Source organism: Carcharhinus amblyrhynchos, chromosome 2 (assembly GCF_965287045.1).
Source record: "Carcharhinus amblyrhynchos chromosome 2, sCarAmb.v2.hapA, whole genome shotgun sequence".
Taxonomy (NCBI): Eukaryota; Metazoa; Chordata; class Chondrichthyes; order Carcharhiniformes; family Carcharhinidae; genus Carcharhinus; species Carcharhinus amblyrhynchos.
The window spans coordinates 150,703,193-150,708,848 of NC_137325.1; the positions used below are offsets into that span (position 1 = coordinate 150,703,193).

At 52.1% G+C, this 5,656-nt stretch overlaps 1 pseudogene; it reads left to right on the forward strand.

Moving 5' to 3' along the window:
• The first annotated feature begins 248 nt into the window (after window positions 1-248).
• Window positions 249-725, forward strand: LOC145360087 (small ribosomal subunit protein eS10 pseudogene; annotated as a pseudogene).
• The last annotated feature ends 4,931 nt before the right edge of the window (window positions 726-5,656 follow it).

Sequence of the window (5,656 nt, forward strand, 5' to 3'; positions counted from 1 at the left end):
GCTGCTCGTGCCAGTTAGTGACTGATCACTTTTCCTGCCACACTTTATTTCTAGGCCCCCGCCCCTCCTCCTCGTGTTCTCATTCATTCCCTTCACTCTCACTGCTGCCTCCAGACAGGAGAATCTGAAAGGAGATTCCTTGCACTGAGGACATCTTTCTTTCCCCTGATCTTTACTCAAAGCTGGTGGACAGGTTATCTTATAGTTGGTTCTTGGTGCCAGGTTCCTGTTGCAGTCAGGAGATTAAGATGGTAGCTGGCATGTTAATGCCTTTGCAGCAACTCAGGGCAGTGTATGAGTTGTTGTTTCGCGATGGTGTTATGGTGGCAAAGGATGATCGTAGGCCACAGACACATCATCCCGAGTTGCGGGGAGTCACAAATCTGCAGGTGATCCAAGCGTTACGCTCCCTGAAATCCCGCGGTTTTGTCCGGGAACGTTTTGTGTGGAAACATCATTACTGGTATCTCACTGATGAGGGAATCTGCTTCCTCCAACAATACCTTCACCTGCCCTCGGATATTGTTCCACTATCACTGCACAGAGTTCCAGCAGCCCGGAGGAGAGTGTCCCGACCTCTCAGCCAACCCTCGGCCAGACCCTATCCAGCTCCCAGGGTCGAGGGTCAGTGCGAAAAGCGGGAATATCGCAGGATCGATGAGCTGAGATTTGACAAGGTGACTGAGGAGACACTGGGACAGAAAATAGCCCCCACAACAGGTTAGCAAACACTCCTCTCATCCTAGCTCTCTCTCTCTCTCTTTCCCTCTCTCTCTCTCCCCCTCCCCCTGTCTCACTCTCTCTCTCACACACACTCTCTCTCTCTTTTTTATTGCTTCCTCTATTGCTGGCGTTCCTCTCTCATGGCACTAACTGCCTGGTGCAGATGACTCACATCACAATCAGGTTTCCGGGCCCTGCCCTCTCCTGATACTCATGTGCGGCACTCCCTCAGCACTGACCCTCTGACAGTGCGACACTCCCTCAGCACTGACCCTCTGACAGTGCGGCACTCCCTCAGCACTGACCCTCTGACAGTGCGGCACTCCCTCAGCACTGACCCTCTGACAGTGCGGCACTCCCTCAGCACTGACCCTCTGACAGTGCGGCACTCCCTCAGCACTGACCCTCTGACAGTGCGGCACTCCCTCAGCACTGACTCTCTGACAGTGCGGCACTCCCTCAGCACTGACCCTCTGACAGTGCGGCACTCCCTCAGTACCGTCCCTCTGACAGTGCGGCATTCCCTCTGACAGTGCAGCACTCCCTCAGCACTCCCTCGGTACTGACCCTCTGACATTGCGGCATTCCCTCTGACAGTGGGGCACTCCCTCGGTACCGTCCCTCTGACAGTGCGGCACTCCCTCAGTACCGTCCCTCTGACAGTGCGGCATTCCCTCTGACAGTGCAGCACTCCCTCGGTACTGACCCTCTGACATTGCGGCATTCCCTCTGACAGTGCGGCACTCCCTCAGCACTGACCCTCTGACAGTGCGGCACTCCCTCGGCACTGACCCTCTGACAGTGCGGCACTCCCTCGGTACTGACCCTCTGACAGTGCGGCACTCCCTCGGTACCGTCCCTCTGACAGTGCGGCACTCCCTCGGTACCGTCCCTCTGACAGTGCGGCACTCCCTCAGTACCGTCCCTCTGACAGTGCGGCATTCCCTCTGACAGTGCAGCACTCCCTCAGCACTCCCTCGGTACTGACCCTCTGACATTGCGGCATTCCCTCTGACAGTGGGGCACTCCCTCGGTACCGTCCCTCTGACAGTGCGGCACTCCCTCAGTACCGTCCCTCTGACAGTGCGGCATTCCCTCTGACAGTGCAGCACTCCCTCAGCACTCCCTCGGTACTGACCCTCTGACATTGCGGCATTCCCTCTGACAGTGCGGCACTCCCTCAGCACTGACCCTCTGACAGTGCGGCACTCCCTCAGCGCTGACCCTCTGACAGTGCGACACTCCCTTAGCACTGACCCTCTGACAGTGCGGCACTCCCTCAGTACTGACCCTCTGACAGTGCGGCGCTCCCTCAGTACTGACCCTCTGACAGTGCGGCACTCCCTCAGCACTGTCCCTCTGACAGTGCAACACTCCCTCAGCACTGACCCTCTGACAGTGCGGCACTCCCTCAGCACTGACCCTCTGACAGTGCGGCACTCCCTCAGCACTGACCCTCTGACAGTGGGGCACTCCCTCAGCACTGTCCCTCTGACAGTGCAACACTCCCTCAGCACTGACCCTCTGACAGTGCGGCACTCCCTCAGCACTGACCGTCTGACAGTGCGGCACTCCCTCAGCACTGACCCTCCGACAGTGGGGCACTCCCTCAGCACTGACCCTCTGACAGTGCGGCACTCCCTCAGCACTGACCCTCTGACAGTGCGGCACTCCCTCAGCACTGACCCTCTGACAGTGCGGCACTCCCTCAGCACTGACCCTCTGACAGTGCGGCGCTCCCTCAGTACTGACCCTCTGACAGTGCTGCACTCCCTCAGCACTGTCCTCTGACAGTGCGGCACTCCCTCAGCACTGACCCTCTGACAGTGCGGCACTCCCTCAGCACTGACCCGGACTAAACTCCATCAGCCATTTTTCTTCCAGTACCTGCAACAGATCCGTATCCTCTGCACCCTTTGACAACCTACACTATCTCCACCTCTCGTTGTGTCTCTGCAAACTTATTAATGATGTGGATATGCCGGCGTTGGGCTGGGTTAAACACAGTAAAAAGTCTGACAACACCAGGTTTCACTGAAACCTGGTGTTGTCAGACTTTTTACCAAACTTATTAACCCACCCATCTACGTTTTCATCCAAGTCGTTTGTAATGAAATACAGAACACCGCTCGTCATGGGCTCCCAGCCAGAAAAATGCCCTTCCACCGCTCCCCTTTGATTTCAATAGGCAAGTCAATTCTGAATCCATGTGGCCAAGTCACTGCAGATTCCAGGCATCTTAATCTTCTGAAATTCCAAGGGGAAGGCCAATCATATGTGGTTAATTTAGAATCATAGAACTAAGAAAAACTGCAGCACAAACAGGCCCTTCGGCCCACAAGTTGCACCAATCATATGCCTACCTACTCGGCTTACCTATAACCCTCAATCCCATTAAATCCCATGTACTCATCCAGAAGTCTCTTAAAAGACCCTATCAAATTTGCCTCCACCACCACCGACGGCAGCCGATTCCACTCATCCACCACCCTCTGAGTGAAAAACTTACCCCTGACATCTCCTCTGTACTTGCTCCCCAGCACCTTAAACCTGTGTCCTCTCATAGTGACCATTTCAGCCCTGGGAAATAGCCTCTGAGAATCCACCCTATCTATTCCTCTCAACATCTTATAAACCTCTATTAGGTCACCTCTCATCCTTCGTCTCTCTAAGGAGAAAAGACCACGCTCCCTCAACCTATCCTCATAAGGCATGCCACCCAATCCAGGCAACATCCTTGTAAATCTCCTCTGCACCCTCTCAATAACTTCAACATCTTTCCTGTAATGAGGAGACCGCAACTGTGCACAGTACTCCAAGTCGGGTCAGACCAGGCTCTTATACATTATCTCCCGATTCCTAAACTCAATTCCTCGATTGATGAAGGCCAGTATACCATACGCCTTCTTGACCACATCCTCTACCTGCGAAGCTCCTTTGAGTCCTAGATCCTTCTGACCTTCCACACTGCTGAGAGTCTTACCCTTTATATTATATTCCTTCATCCCATTGGTCCTGCCAAAATGGACCACGACACATTTATCTGGGTTGAAGTCCATCTGCCACTTCTCCGCCCAGTCTTGCATCCTATCTATTGTCACGCTGCAACTTCTGACTTCCCTCCAGACTGTCCACAACACCACCAACCTTCGTATCATCGTGTCAATTTCACGTCAATATAAAAATTAAAGATCGTATAAAACTGATAGAAAAAGTGTACATTTGTGCTAGGACAAAGTGGCAGATCAGAAGATTGGAAAAAATATAAACAACTTCAAAGAATGACCAAACAAAGGAAAAAGAAAGGTACAGAACAGGAACAGGCCCTTCGGCCCTCCAAGCCTGTGCCGATCATGATGCCCTAACTAAACTAAAAAAAACTTCTACCCTTACTTGGTCCGTATCCCTCGATCCCCTCCCTATTCATGTACCCATCCAGATGCCTCTTAAATGTTGCTAATGTGCCGACTTCCATCAGCTCCTTTGGCAGTGTGTTCCAGGCACCCACCACTCTCTGTGTGAAAAACTCCCCCCGCACATCTCCCTTAAACTTTCCCCCTTTCACCTTGAACCTGTGTCCCTGTGTAATTGACTCTTCCATCCTGGGGAAAAAGTCTCTCAAAGAACAAAGAAAATTACAGCACAGGAACAGGCCCTTTGGCCCTCCAAGCCTGCACTGACCATGCTGCCCGACTGAACTAAAACCCCCTACTCTTCCGGGGACCATATCCCTCTATTCCCATCCTATTCATGTAGTTGTCAAGATGCCCCTTAAAAGTCACAAAGTTTCCACCTCCACTTCCTCCCCCGGCAACGAATTCCAGGCACCCACACTCCCTGTGTAAAAAATCTGCCTCGTACATCTCCTTTAAACCTTGCCCCTCGCACCTTAAACCTGTGCCCCCTGTAATTACTCTTCCATCCTGGGAAAAAGCTTCTGACTGTCCACTCTGTCCATGCCTCTCATAAACTTGTAGACTTCTATCAGGTCTCCCCTCAACCTCTGCCGCTCCAGTGAGATCGAGCCAAGTTTCTCCAATCTCTCCTCAGAGCTAATTCCTCCATACTAGGCAACATCCTGGTACGTCTTTTCTGTACCCTCTCCAAAGCCTCCACATCCTTCTGGTAGTGTGGCGACCAGAATTGAACACTATATTCCAAGTGTGGCCTAACTAAGGTTCTATAAAGCTGCAACATGACTTGCCAATTTTTGAACTCAATACCCCGGCCGATGAAGGCAAGCATGCCGTATGCCTTCTTGACTACCTTCTCCACCTGCATTGCCACTTTCAGTAACCTGTATACCTGTACACCCAGATCCCTTTGTCTATCAATACTCTTAAGGGTTCTGCCATTTTCTGTATATTTCCTATCTGTATTAGACCTTCCAAAGTGCATTACCTCACATTTGTCAGGATTAAACTCCATCTGTCATCTCTCCTCCCAAGTCTCCAACTGATCTTTATCCTGCTGTATTCTCTGATGGTCCTCATCGCTATCTGCAAATACTTCAGCAAGGCATTTGATAAGGTCCCCCATGCAAGATGACACGAAGGTCGGTGGTGTTGCGGATGGTCTGGAAGGATGGCAAAAGTTGCAGCAGGACATAAATAGGATGCAGGACTGGGCGGAGAAGTGGCAGATGGACTTCAACGCGGATAAATGCGTAGTCATCCATTTTGGCAGAACCAACGGGATGAACGAGTACACTATCAAGGGCAGGAGTCTTAGTAGTGTTGAAGAGCAGAAGGATCTTGGGGTCCGGGTCCACAGGACTCTTAAATCGGCCTCGCAGGTGGAGGAGGTGGTCAAGAAGGCGTATGGTGTACTGGCCTTCATTAATCGAGGGATTGAGTTTAGGAGTCGGGAGGTAATGCTGCAACTTTATAAGACCCTTGTCAGGCCTCATTTGGAGTACTGTGCGCAGTTCTGG